Source organism: Mixophyes fleayi, chromosome 4 (genome assembly GCF_038048845.1).
Source record: "Mixophyes fleayi isolate aMixFle1 chromosome 4, aMixFle1.hap1, whole genome shotgun sequence".
Lineage (NCBI taxonomy): Eukaryota > Metazoa > Chordata > Amphibia > Anura > Limnodynastidae > Mixophyes > Mixophyes fleayi.
Window position 1 is genome coordinate 313,397,950 of NC_134405.1, and position 15,755 is coordinate 313,413,704.

General features: G+C 41.3%; 1 pseudogene; it reads right to left on the reverse strand.

Moving 5' to 3' along the window:
* Nucleotides 1-2,230: 2,230 nt before the first annotated feature.
* On the reverse strand, nt 2,231-12,627 carry LOC142152933 (zona pellucida sperm-binding protein 4-like; annotated as a pseudogene).
* Nucleotides 12,628-15,755: the final 3,128 nt, after the last annotated feature.

A 15,755-nucleotide genomic window follows, 5' to 3' on the forward strand; every position in this document is an offset into this window, starting at 1 on the left:
TGTTTAAATAATCTCCAATACATTTTACTAATAAATAAATGTGTATTATTTAGTTTAAGTGCGAATGTAAATGTGTTATTAATCCGTGCAATTGCATCACAGCACATGGCGTACTAATTACATGGTAAAACATTAATTTAGTTTTCTGCATCCAATTATTTGACTTTCACAAGATTTTGTCACATCTTACACCAAGCAGCTCAATTGTGCTGACCACACATCACTCACCACACCTCCAGTGGGACAGCACTTCTCACAATAGACCCTTTATCATTTTCAGCCCTAGGCCTATCTGACCCTGCCTTTACCTCTCAACTGTACCAATTCCATCAGGATAGTCCCGATTGTAGGGGGTCTATCCTGATCAGCAGGGAGCTTGTCTGGCATGAGGGACAGCTGGGATATATTTCCACTCTTCACTTTACATACTGTGTGTACCAGTTAGTGGCGCACTCTTTATAAAGGTGAAGATGGGGAGATTTAGGAAGTTGGAGAAAAGTGCAAGCTTTGTCCTCCCTGGTGCTGGCCATGCCTACACCTCCAGATGGATGGCACTTCTCACCATAGACCCTTTATCATTTTCAGCCCCAAGCCTATGTAGCCATTAACTGGACACTGATGTGAAGTAGACAGACATTCCCACCTTTGTGGCTTAGACTCATTTGGAGCGACACTCTTGATGGCTTGTTTCATTACACAGGAGTGAGAGAACCATGACCTAGGACAGTGTGTTGTGTCAAAGATGGAGCATGGCCACAAAAGTTGTACTGGTGAGTAGTTGTAACTAAAAATCTAACCTATTACAGAAGCAGACTACAACATATTTGTACAATCCAACATCAGAGACAAGTGTCTGGTGAAACTGCAGATCAAGTTGTGGAGAAACAAGACAGGCATGATATCTGCAAATACAGGATTTCACTTTGAGTGCTTGTTACATAAGGATCTTTTGAACAAATAGACCTTGGTCTAAAGGAGACTTGATTTACAATTAATAGAGGACAAGCTCATCAATGAAGACTGATCATGAGGGAGCTATAAATGCACTGTCGGAGAGGACTCCAATCACTATCTGCAGTCAGTGGTGTGTCAAACTGCTGACAGATTGTTTGTACCGAAATCCCAACAGGATTTCTGTGAAGCGGCTTGGAGAGAGAAGTGGAGATGAGCTGTTCTTCCACAGACCCTCCCCTGCCAGATTGTAGACCAAACATCTGGAGTAGTCTTGTGAAAACAATGGATACCAATTAGCCTTCTCCCTCACCAGTATCTTGCACCCTGATCCCTACCCTTAAGCCCCTGGCTTCACTTTAAGGACAACGAACAACAATGATCTACAACGTCCCCTTATCCACATAAGGAGACACTGCAGTTGTACCCTGTTCAGCTGGGGAACAAAAGCAAGACCTATAAGTACTTGCTATAATGCACATTTTGTGAGAAACAAGGGACAGGCTGGTTAAAGTGTTATCAAACTCGTTTCATCACATGAATTATCCTGGATTGTAAGCCAGATTCATTGAATTTAGAATCTTGGTCTATATTGTGCATTTTCTGTTTTACGCATTTTTTTAATTTGTTTTATAAATATCTTTGAATAATTAATCACAAATAGCAGAGCCTTTTATGGTGGTATCCTATTGTTTGAAATGGTTGACTGCACTTTTTATATTGCATGTAGTTTGTAATAGATTGTGTATCCACCAACCAGACACCCTTTAAACCCATTAAGATGTAGCAATCAATTATTTGTGGTAGTAGGATCTAGAATATATTTTATTAGGAGGTATTAGAGGTCTTATTGGTTAGCACCCATTAGGAGACTCTTTTGGACAATACAGCTTTTTAGTTATTAATCAGGTCTCATGTAAAGATTATATCAGCAAGCTTGTGGCCTAATTTCATACCCCCCCCTCCATATCTAGTTGCAGAATCCACATCAGGTCAAAGCCAATATATATTCTAGTGTTTGTAATTTAATTATTACCTCTTCATTGGCTCCATTCTTTGGTACTAAGCTTTGAGAATTTTCTAGGTGACTAAGACATTTCCTGAGAATGTGAAATTTGGTAAGAGTGTCAAGAGCTAATGTTTACCATGGCTTATCAATCATTAGACCCGACAAGAGTAATCCAGCAGATGTACTCAGCTGGGCAAGGTTGATCTATAAAGTCCCCCAATTAAGTGTGCCCTTGTAAATGTATATTAAAGCAAAAACACAGTTCTCAAATCACAGGAACAAGTCTTTTTAAGACTGATATTTTATTCATATTTTTACAGTGTGCATGGTGGGGCTCTGACTCCTGTGCCACCTCCAAACACCCAGTACTGTAACAAGCGCTACCAAGATGCCTCCTCCTGCCGCTGCTCCCCTCAACCACATCAGAGTAGAAGAGTTATGGTCAGAGGTACCTGCCAATGGAAAGCAACATAATGAGTGAAGACCCACAAACAGAAGAGCAAGAGGTCTTCTAAATCACACATTGACATCAACTCATTCAAGTTTCTCTAGGCATTGCAGGGTTTTATCACACATGTTTATCTTGCTTGAGGGAGAGGTAAACATCACTGATTATATCTGAATGGTTGGATGTTTGGGTAAGCTAAAGGTCAAAATTCTCCAGGGTTGGTAAGGAGTGATGTTCTATCAGGAAGGTCCATGTAAGGTTTAGACAATCAGCAATATGAAAAACTGCACCAGGTATCCTTGGTGCTGGAAAAGTTGACCTGCTATTCAGATAGTTCATTCAGCATACCAGGAGCCCAAACATTTCCTGTAGGAACATTTATAGATCATGGCAACTGTATTCTATACAGAATGAGCTGAAATTCCCTCCTTGTACATCCACGAGTTTACCAAGGGCCAGATGAAACAAAGTAATAGTGGATTCCATTTGCATATAGGCAAATGGCCAAGCAAGTGTCTTGACAAGGGTACCCAGTATAGCTTTCCCTGACAAATGGTAGTCATACTTCAATGTGGCTTACCTCGAACAGACATGGAATCCTTCCTATATGATGGAACCTCACTGTCAATGAAGTCCACTGGGCCTTTGCTTACTGTGATCTCCTGCACTGGTTCCTTGGCTGCTCGTTCTGCAAACACAACATTAATATTAGTGTCTATTCTACTAAATAGAGTGAGCTTTATCACACAAATAGCTCTTACTTTTTCTTTGGCCACATGAGGTTGTGCAGGAGTCAGTAGCAGATGGGATGCACACAGAAGCACTGCAGTAGAAGTAGACCTGTGGAACAGATGGTCATTAAGTAGCTGTTTGGGATAGAATTTTATGCATCAAACAGTTCCTTCAATATTACAGTTTAAGAACTGAAATTATGCCAACCCTCCAATCTACATTAGTAGCAGAAGATATTTGAATGTGGGTAGAATGATGGCCTAGCAAAGGAGAATCAATCTAGTCTTTAATGTGTTCTGTTTGAAACTAACCTGATCACTAGTGATGTAGATTACTGTGTGAACAAGTCATGTATACCAGACTGTCTTACAAAAGCAAGTTGTCTTCAAGGACAACATCTAAATTTGCTTATAGATTAAAATAGTGGCATTTAATTATGCCATTGTCTATTTTGATAGATCTACATTCATACTTTCCAGTATATTGTATAGAATGGGTGGAGAAGTTAGTTTACCAGTCCACCAAGACCAGTCTGGGTACTCTGATCCACAAATGTGAAGGTGCTGACAATGAAGCGCTGGTAGTGGGTTGGGAAAGGCATGTTCTGTGAGGGTGCACCAACTGGGACCAGCTGAGTGAGGTAGTTGTCACCAACAAAAGGGCATCTGAAATGGAAGACATTTAGTCAAGCTCAACAAGAATCTTATTCTCATGCATAGGAATGGTGCTAGGTTGAATTCCAGCCTTACCTATCCACAAGTACAGGCCATTGAACTTTTTGGGTGGGATCTGTAGAGGGAGTAGCCCAGCAGTCATTTAGGATCAGGACCAGGTTTGGGTCTGTTCTTCGTAGGATTCGGACCTCCAAGTAGACTGGATCTCTAAGTACTTTGATCACAGGGTACTCTGTATCCAAGTAGTATGAAGCATACTGCATTTCTGCAATGAGAACATTGGTTAAGTTGTGAATGTTCACATGATATCCCGTCACTTGTCCTGCAGTCTGCTAGATTTTATTTGTTACATTGGATAAATGTGGCCTATTGTCACATACACAATTTTTATTTCCCAGAGCTGCTTAGGTTGCTGCATTTCCTGCACTGAAACCATTCAGCTGACAATGAGTCACAGGTCTTAGTAGCTATAGTTGCGCTTGTTCAATGTGGTCACAAGTAGTGGAAAAATTAAATTCAGAGATATGCAACACAGATATACGTTTTACTCTGACTAGTACACTTTTACTTGGTGGATTAAATTGGGTATACATTTTGGACCATTTCCAAGCCTCGGCCCTCCTGCCAAACTCCATGCCTGGACAGGCCCACAAGCTGCACAGGTAGGCCAAATCCTCAGCATTAGCACTCTGGATGCTGCCAAGTCTACAATGCAGAACAGGGAATAGCCAGGTCGCTTGCTATTGTAGACAAGCTCATCTTCCTTATACAGCTATTAATCCCCATTTCTCCAGTGTCCTGCAGCATGGAAGATACACAAGTCATTACCTCGAGCTATCCTCATCTCCAGGAGAAGAGGTCCTGAGGTGGAGACAGGAAGGGGTGGTGGTAGTGTGAGAACCTCCACTTGTAGCGGGACCACACCAGTCTGAGAATAGCTGCAACGAACAGTCAGCCTAGATGGACACAATATTAGTTTATTGTTTCAGTGTACAGCAACACCCAATGCACACACCAGTGTGTCTTACCTCAGTGTACTGTCTCTGGTGATGGATGAGCCTTGCCATGTCCTTACGTCCTTGGTGGCATAAACTGTATTGTCATATAGTATAGCATTCTCAGATACCTGGCAAAGGAAGATCAGTATTATGCTTCAGGCATTTCAAGCAGCAGCTTATCATCATCATCATCATCATCATCATTTATTTATATAGCGCCAACATATTCCGTAGCGCTTTACAATTGGGGACAAACGTAATAAACTAATAAACAAACTGGGTAAAACAGACAAAGAGGTGAGAAGGCCCTGCTCGCAAGCTTACAATCTATGCAATCTTACAAAAATAAGCTTACAAAGCTTATTTGTTAGATGCAGTACTTCTACCATTTTAAGATCAAAGTCATCTTCACAAGTATAGACATGGGGCCCATTGTCTTTAAGACAGAGTTCCAAGTTAGTCCATTAAGCTGCCTAACATGACAATTACTTTAGTGATGCTATGTTCCAGTTGACTAACAGGATTGCTTTTTTTTTTTCTTCCAGCACTCAAGCATGGTGTAGTTTTAGGATCTGTGCAAACAAACATGGTGCCCTGGTTTAACAGGACAGGATTATGGGATCCCTATCCAGGTATGCAGTCAACTCAATTTTTAGCATTTGACAGAGAGTCTGCCACCATCCAGATTACTAGATGATTGTGTACCACACAAGGTAAACCCAAATTAACCCAGTGATGGATTATGGTATCAAATCAATTTAAATATGGACATTGAATATTTCATCCCGCCATCACTGAGAGAGGTGCACCCTCACATATAGGACAATATTATACCAGAAAGTAAGAGTATGTTGAATGGGGCACTCATAGGGTTTATTCAAAATAAAACATTACATTTTATTAGTAGGTGCTCCTATATGTTCCTTTAGATATTAAAAGGACCTACTTATATGTGCTGTATAATGTAATCCAACGGTCTTATCAACTATATATTGCAGCATTAATAGTGGCTATTGCATACAAGGTTTAATAAGTAATCATTTACTACATTACGATTGGCTATTATCCATAATGTTTCCTGGGTTTTTGATGTCTAAACATCTAAGCACTGACGTTTATGAAGGTGTGGTCAAACTATAAAGCAATATTGTATTGCAGTACTATTATTGGCCACCATAAACATCCAACAAACATCCCATGTTCCTGTTGCTAAAACATCTCTATGGTTGACGTCAATGGAGGTGTGGCTTTAGACCTTAAATAGCGTACTGGAGGGCTGCCTCATCTTGCCATTGATTAAGCTGGTTATCAAAACATGCGTCTGGCGCTTGTGTTCGCTGTTCCCTCATTCAGTGTATTTGTTCCTTGTCTTGAATCTAATATTTAATAAGCAGGCAGAATAGGTTATTTGGTCAGGGGAATTATACCATTATGACTATTGAGTGTATACCCAATATATAAAAGCTGGTCTCAATACCTCGAGTACATACGTTTTTGGGAACATACTGATCCCCATGTGCTGTATAGGGACACTGTTTATATTCACAGTAGGAACTATATAGTTCAAAATAATAACTTTTCACAGCGCTCGTTATAATGCTACAATACCGACGCCAGGGAGATTGAGACTAATGACTCAATCATCATATGATCCCTTTGTAGGGTCGTAATGCTTGTTTAAACTGACAGGACATCTGAATACTGAGATGATATATGAATATTAAAGAAAATTCTTATTTTCCAAGATACCTATAACAGTGACACAGTTTAGGAGATATTCTGCTTTTTAACTATTTCCAATAATTTTAGTTTAATATGTCACTTTTTAATTCGCTGTTTGTTATGACTTCCAACAGGTATGAAACCTTTACAAGTGGGCTCTCTTTTAAGCAAGTACTAAATAAAATTTAAATGTTTTATTTTGAATAAACCCTATGAGTGCCCCATTCAACATACTCTTACTTTCTGGTATAATACCATCCAGATCATGAGAAGACCCAAAGGGGAAACTGGTTACTCAGTTAAGTTAGTTTAGTGTGTTTCTGGCAACCTCTTGCATGCTAAAAGCTCAAAGTAGTCATTCGATATACTCTGCTACCCTAGTAGAATCTATGCACCCATTTATCTCTGGAGCATCTTACATTGCCATTTAAATTAGTCACAAGTTTCCATCTAGTCTACATTTCAAGATACTGGTAGGTTAATTGGCTGCGTATGTTAGGGGATTTAGATTGTAAGCTCCAATGGGACAGGAACCGATGCGAGAGTTCTCTGTGCAGCGTTGCGGAGTTAGTGGCGCTATATAAATAGAAGATAAGCTGCCTACTTGGTAGACTCCACATCCAACCTTTAGAAGCCATTTGACAACTCTATGGTGTTTTAATGCTCATGTCCATCAGTTCCACTGCAATCTTACCTTACTTGCTCCTCCACAAGAAAGAGAGGAAACTGGAACAGTATGAAAGCTGAAGTCTTCGAAACACTCATCATGGGACATGAAGTGGAGTCCACATTGAGGACACTGGCTGAATCCAAGAGCAAGGATGGTACAGTCAGATCCTTGGAGATAGCAATCAGAACCTGGCCACCATCTGTACAACCGGGCAGTCACTGGAGGGGAAATGTTTCACAATGAAAACAGGTTTGTTGAAATAAGTTTTACAAGCCAAATTCACATTTGTCCAGACCAAGTTTACCGAGATGTATTCTATTAAGCCACCTTTAGAAATCCTACAGTCCATATCAGATCAGTGGCTACAAATACCAAAATGCAATGCCAGAGTGGAGGCCAAGTCACCCATTGATAGTTCCACACATTGGACAATATGTTGGGCAACTGTGCCAGGCCTACAGTACGTGAAATGTAGACCTACCAACTCATGGCTAAACCTCGCCCGAACCTAGATATAATGTAGTTTTTTGGGAAGAAGTGTAGTAATTCATATTAACACTTGGATAAAAATCCATTTAGATTGGCGTGGCTCTGCTATCTATGGAAGGGGCCCCCCGAAGTTGCTGTAGTGTGAAATTCCTCTTTGTAGGCACTGGTCATAGCTCCCAATTTGTCAGACTGGAGCAAGTCAGTCCTCCAAAACAGGATGCACTAGGCCACTCAGGGGTTCCATGATAGCACCCACAGCTATTTAATTTGGAGCATGGAAGAATTCAGCCCATATGCTCCTGTAGTCAGGGTCATTAAGAACCACATGGGCCTAAAAATTATGAATGGCCTATTGTGAAAAGTGCTATCCCACTGGAGGTGTGGCCAGCTGTTTGTGGGCATTGTGAGCACCATTGCAACATGGAGGGCCTTGCTTGCACTTTCCTCCTCCTTATATAAAGAGTGCACCACTAACAGGTTCACACAGCATGTATGTAGAGTGAAAATACATTCCAGCAGTGTCCCTCATGCCAAGTCAAGTGCCTGGCTAGTCCTCTAAAGCCAGGACTATCCTAATGGAATTGGAACAGTTGAGAGGTGAAGGCATGTTATTTTATTGACTGTTGAATGCAAGAAAACAAACAATGGCCGATTATAAATAAAGAAACTACTAGTTTTGTTGTAAGAAAAGGAACTGATCCCTTTGCAAATACACATGGATCATCAATACATGCATATTATATTTTAACATATCCCTGTTGGGCCTGTTGTCACATATCACCTGTAAAGAAATTGTTCTTACCTGTTGTGTTGAGTGCTACTGGCCTTAGTCTGGGACTGGGTGGAAGTTGATACAGCACAAGTCATACAACCTATGTAGGTGTACCCCCCCCCCCCCCCCACCCCAGCCTCACAATTGGCTCCCTGTTGCTCTCCAACAATGGGACCATCCCCAGCAACCAGGGAAGCTGCCAGCTACAGCCCATTGTTAATCCACCCCTGCCTGTAGTCCCAGAACCCCATGGTCATGATACTGGTGATCTGCAGCATTGTCCTCAAGTGAAGATATCACTGCACCACCAATACACAGTGCTGCTACCTCATGTAGTTCCCTATAGATGTTTTACATTACAGATAAGTTACAGTGCCACCTGCAGGGTAGGTCTGATCTTCTGACCTGCAGTAACTGGGATTACCCAGTATATAGCTTACCCCCACAGTAACAGGTGCAGTGATTCACTATAAGTGTTCTCTGCCCACAGTAATTTTAAAGTGACTGGGAGGGAAGATACCCAAAGTGCACATTCCATCTACAATCAGAAAGACTGGTGGACAGAGCCAAGAGAACCTGAATATTTCATAGTAACCACCATAACCATGTAAATCTGCATGAGGCCCAATATAATTATAGGGAATCATTTGACCTTATCAAATCGCTGCACTAGGGCCGGAAATCCCCCTTTGCAGCCCTGTGTACAGCAGTCAACATGTGCATAAGCTTTGACAATTCTGACCGATTTGGACTCCCCATGTCTAGGATTTCACTCATGAAACACTAGCCTAGGGCTCATTTTACTAGAGACAAACAGTATCAGCAGATAGACCTTTTCACCCCTTCAGTCACCAAGAACACATTTGGCACCCAGAAGAATGGGATGGTATTTACAGACATGTCATCTTGGATGTTTGTCCCAGCTTTCAGCTTCAAAAGAGGTTTCAAGGGCAATCAGGTGGAGAATGTTACCCCCACTGATAGTTCACCGACTATAAAGGCTCTTGTCGTAATGGTTCTATTCATGTCAGTGACCTAGATTTGTTCGTGGTGGGGTTTCAGCTAGAAATAAACGCATAGCCGATGCCTAGATGCTGTGCAGACTTAGGGCTGTTACTACAGTTTTGAACACTCCATAACCCAAGCCCCCCCCCCCCCCCCCATGTTGATTTTAGAATCACTCAGATCATTAGTGAGTCAGTCAAAAAAGATAAGTGAACTGTACATGGAAGTAAAGTATGAAATTCCATATCTCTGGAGATCTGAGAACAAAAAGTGTCACCAAGTGCTTTTACATCAGTGGTTCATTGCCATTATCCCCTTTGTAGTCACTTGAACCCCTCACAAGAAGTTACCCATTTTTATTCTGTAATTACTTACATTTGTTTCCATAGTAACAGGGAAGGACAGAGTCACTAGGAGAGTAGCAGCATTCTAGTCGCTCACAGACATCCCTGGACACAGAGGAGTTGGCACAAGGCAAGCGGTCACTACGCTGGATGGCAGCACAGTCACTGGGGCGTGGAGCATCCATAGCTGTGAAAGATCATCCACAATGTAGTCACAGCTGGTGTGTCCTAAACTAGCAAGAGCCAGATGTAATCCAGTAACAGTGCAACAAGCAGTTTGAAGGTTGATTCTTTTCCTACTTATATTTAAGTGTCAAGTCTCAGTCCTTAGCCAGTAAATGGGTACCCAAAATGCTAATTAATTGTTGATTAATGACTGTCCAGTGAAGACAGCTGGTTAATAGTGTATGTGGTAGACATAGGGATACATTTAAGCCTCCTCACATGAACACAGAGGGATGAGAAGTTAGAGGGTTGGGAAGGAGAATCACTAGCTACCAGTTTAGTTATGTTGATGATTACAGCAGGTTCTCTTGTTTTTATAAAGTTCCCCCGGTTTCATCTATACATAGCAAGGCTTCAGTTTCCTTGTAGTTAACCCTTCAACATGCAATGTCTTACCTGGCTTTGCCATGCACTTGAAATCTCGTTTATAATATTCCACTACACCATTGGCAATTTGTTCAGCAATCAAAGTCATCACGTAGTCACCATTCTATGAGACAAGACAAAGGGTTTCTTGTATAGCATGACAGGGTTATTAGAGGGGATCAGAGTTATAAAAGTCCCCATGACTTCATGAATAGAGTTTTGCAGAGGTGCCCAGTTCGAGATACAATATTTGAGCACTGCCATTCCACTCTGGAATTGTAAGCTTACATTTACTGGGGGTTCATGACTATAACTGGACAATAAACATAAATTTAGTCTGCTGTGTGGTTGGGGGGGGGGGGGGGGGGGGGGGTAAGACAGGGAACATACAAGGCAAAGCTTAAAGCCAAATATGGTACCAGACAAATATTTCTCATCTCTAGGGGTAATCTATAATTGCCAAGCATTACAGTTCACAGATGTACTGTGGGTTAGTATACATAGGGTCAACTCTCAGATGCATTTTGCACCTTAAGCAAACTATTCCAACTGAAGTCACAGAATGGGAGGGGCCACACAGTCATACAGAAATACTAGAATGTGTCAGCTAATGTACCAAGTAACTATGGACTGTAAATTATGTAATAAGTACTATAATGTTACTTTATATCATTTTTGTATCCCTGTTCTCTGGTCAGACCATCGCCTGGCATTAACCAACATTTATGCCAGTGAACAACCAACTATAACCACCAAGTGGTACAGTAAAAAGAGAGGTCCTATGACTTAAGCTACCCCTTATTTGGTGCAGTTTTTGGGCACAAGATACTATTACAGGAATTTCCTTTGAACCTGGAAGAATGCAATCTAGGGCAGAACATTTATATACAACAGAGGAACCAAATGAAAACTGATTATATTTAGGAAATTCTTATGCTTCCACAGACAATTGTACCAGATTGCCAAGATTTAAGTTGGGCATTGGAAATTCAAAACTATGGGTTTTAGCCATGGTTTATAGTTTGCCTTACCTCCTTTCTTACAAAGCATCCATCATAGGCAGCACCAATGATCATTGAGCCATCTGGTTTCTGTCCTACCCAGATACCACAACTAGAGTCATTATGGAGCCAGTGATACTTGCCTTCATAATCTGGAAGGAATATGGACCACAATAAAGTTGAACATGTATTCCTAAAACATTAATTCAGCTTTGATTGCAGCAGCTATATAGGCAAGTTATATACACAGCACCACAATAGATCTGTTAGGAATTGAAAATGGTAACATGAATGTAATACAGAGACTGCTGCCCCCTATCTGGTCACAAGTGGCACTGCAGTAAGTGTGCATTTTATTTTTTTCACACTGAACCATGAGGATTACCATGTCATAATATACTTCTTGAAGTTGTTATATACAGCAAAACTAGATCACTTACTTTTGAAAAAGTTGCACCAAAAAAAGTTAACCCTGCACCTAGTCTAGTTTTTTTGTTCTTCGCAAAACCCACTAGTGAGGTTTTTTTTTTTTAGGCAGCTGAAACTGCATTTGCTGTGTTTTATTTTTTCTAAGAGCCTTGCATACAACAGTTCAGTGCATTGAAAATAATTTAGCATTATGAAACATATGTTGGGCCATATCCTTGAACTTTATAGGTATAAATGCTTTGGATCCCTGGGGGACAGTCATACAAAGAGACCCCCCACAAATGAAAGCTGTAGCATTGTGTTTTGTTAGAAAACAGATATATACATTAAACTAAAGTGGTCTGAAGGTGAAGGCACCAGCTGCACTTCTTCCTAGGGCCAATTAGATCCTCCATTGTTTGTCTCACAGGAACTAGAGTCATTTTAAATTTCATGTCTTCATCAGACAATCTACAAGCTTCCTGAAGGTTGAGAGATATTCACCTAGCAACTTAGAATAAGTAACAATTGACAGATATTAATTCAAGACACAATTCTCTTTAAAGAGGTAACTTCTCTTAAGTCAATAAATAAAGGACAGAACTACTCACCCAATACAGTGAAGGCAGATATAAACTCTATAGGTACAGAGGGAAAAGAAAACTGCATCTTACTGGACCCACAATGCAAATCAGACACATCTTCCAAAAACCCCTTTGTACCAGGCACTGAACACACTAAAGCACAGCTCCACAGTAGTACTACAATCCCTAACCATTCCTTGGACAATCCCATCTTGCCTGCAGCTCCCAATACTGCAACTAACCACAGGCCGGTCATTTATACCAGGATGAGGAGGCGGGTGCTGCAGTGTGATTGGACAGGTGCTATGGTGAACCCAGGTGTAAGTCATAAGGACACTCAGATGGGCAATAAGCACATAACCCATTATTCACCATAACCTATTATATGAATGTTTGTACATTTGGCCATTTAGGAGTTATCTTAGGGAATATTAGAAGGAATATAAACCCATATATTTTATTTTTCACTTGTATGTTTCCCAAAAAAACATATAGATAAATGTTATATTACCATCACTAGAACCTCTTTATATTTGCATTTTGTTCATCACACACATTGGAGTACCTTTATATATATATATATATATATATTTTTTTTTTTTTATTTATTTCCTTTACTTTGTTTATTTTTTAATTATTAAAGGTTATAGTTTTGATTTTTTTAAGTAAATGTTTGATGACTCTCGACTGAGCCATCAGTGCTGATCCAGTGAGACTCTATATATAAAACAAAATGTAATCATATTATTTATTTCTCTTTAAATGGTGCATACAAATATTGCACAGTAGTGATGTACACATTTCTACAGTCCTTGATTTACTGTCTAGATGAGACCAGGACCATGATTTTATTAGCTGGGAAACAGGTAAATAAAATATCTTGTCCAAGGTCATAAATAAGGATGCTCCATTTTTCAGCATTGTGGGCTGAGCATTAGAGGCTTGCAGACCAGTGATTCCCAGGTCAACGTGATATTCAAAGTAACTTGATCCCATCATAGTCTGGAACATACACAACACCGTTTGCGCAACTTTTGTCTGTATGCAGATTTAACGCTCATCTTAGCATCTCCTAAAACATGAGTTGCTGAGAGTACTTGGTAACAGGACTGGATTGACAATAGGCCTGACGGGCCTGCAGCCCCAGGCCTCCTCAGTTAAATAGACCCACAGCAGTCAAGGGGGTAAATTTAAAGCTGCTGGTGTGGAAAAAGTGCAGATGTTGCCTATAGCAACTAATCAGATTCTAATTATCATTTATTAAGTACAGGTCTGTCAAACCTGTGGCCTCCAGGTATTGTGAAACCACAAGTCCCAGCATGCCTTGCCAGCTATTGGATGGCTATCTACTGGGAAAGCATGCTGGTGCTTGTAGTTTCACAACACCTGGAGAGGTTTACCCCCAGGACTTTGTTTTTATTTGCTCACCACTGGTGACTGCTTTGATGTGGGACTCCACCGGACAGACTGATGACGTGGCACATGAGACTGAGCACCGGAAAGGAGAAAGGCAATCTCTGGCAGTGGCAGGCTCCCTTGTTATGAGTCATATGACTCATACCATATGCTCTCTGACCTGGTTCTCTGACTGTATTCAAGGGGTGTGAATAGCCAGGCCTGGCGTGGGAGTAGTTAATTGCAGCGAGGGCATTGGGCGTCTGTTTATTATGTTCTTCAGCACGGTCCATTCTTCTTGTGTTTTATGAAGGGGCACAGACAGTCTGAAAAGGGGGCACAATATGATGAAGGGGCACAGTATGACAGAGAGCACAATGTGATAGGGAGCACAGTGATGAAAAGGGCACCATGTGATAAGGGGCACAGTGTGAAAAGGGTGTACAGTGTGATGAAGGGGCACAGTGTGATGAAGTGGGCACAGTATGATGAAGGGTGCACAATATGATGAAGGGGCACCATATGATGACAGGTCACAATATGATGAAGGGGGCACCAAATGATGAATGGGGCACTGTGTGACATTTTGCTGGACACTACAGTTATTGTTGGCATGTTACTGGGTACCACTACTATAGTGGGTGGGGTACGTAATGTTAAAGCCTCTAATAAAGAGCTATAGTTTTATAGTGCAACTCACTTATTGGAAAACTGATACACTTAAAGAGACAAATGTGAGGACCTCCATCCTCAGAAGGGCCATACATTACTTGAAATATCAGTAATAAAATAAAACAATGGGTTTAATCCTTCCCTCAGACCCCCACTTCCCACAAAATACTCATTCAGGCCCCTCATATCGCCACATACCGCTCAGACCTCCCACTTGCCTCAAAATTCTCCCACGTACCCACATTCCTTTCAAGCCCACATGTACACCAAATCTTCTGTCAGACTTCCATATGTTATTCAAACCCCTCCAATTACCCATACATGCCACTTCAAAAAGTCACCTGATGCCCATCACTGATATAACATGTAATAATAATGACAGTGATCCCATAATAGCTCCTTAAGTATGTTAGAATCCATCTGTCTGGTAATAGTCATTTTAATCTGATGAGGCCATAGTGATATTCAACCTTGGCTTTATTGTAAGTCCACACACACCTGGGCTTAGGGTGGCGGGATTACAAGTTCTGCTGTCAATTAAAACTGAATTATTTTTAAAATGTTCCCTTATTTTATATGCAGAGGAGTCTCACAAAATTGCCGGGCCCCATAGTAAAATTTGTGAAATGCATCCATCATCTCTCCGTAGGCCCCCAGCAGGCCCGGCGCTCCCATTAGGCAACCTTAGGCAGTTGCCTAGGGCGCCGGGACCTGCAGGGCGCCGCTGACTAGATTCACAGAGAGATGCACCCCGCCGCCGCCGCTGTTTTTTAATGTCCGCATGATCACTGACGTCAGTCAGTGATCATGTGATAGTCTGTCCGGCGCCTCTGAGGTATCACACTGTCTATCACTGACAGACAGTGTGAATAAAGTTATTCCCCCCTCCTCTCCCCTCTCAGCATGCATCGCGAGGAGCAGCTAGAGGAAGAAAAGGTAAGTGAAATCTAATTTTTTTTTAATTTAGTGTGTTCGGGGGGCGCGGGCGGGGGTGGCTTGCCTAGGGCGCCGAGAACCCTTGCACCGCCCCTGGCCCCCAGTCTGCTCTTTTGATCCTGCACGGGACCAGTTCGTGTGCAGTGCAGCCCATTTTATGCTTTCAGTTGAGTTTCAATATAGTGGTTGAATCATCATCACATTTCTGCTCCTGTATATATGTATCTGTACTTCTGCTGGCGGGAGCCAAAGGGTGTATGTCAGCCTATAAAAAGTCCCAAATATCTCCCAAGTGTCAACTATTAACAAGTATAGCTGATGAACAGTCAATTAAAAAACAGCACAAGTTTATGC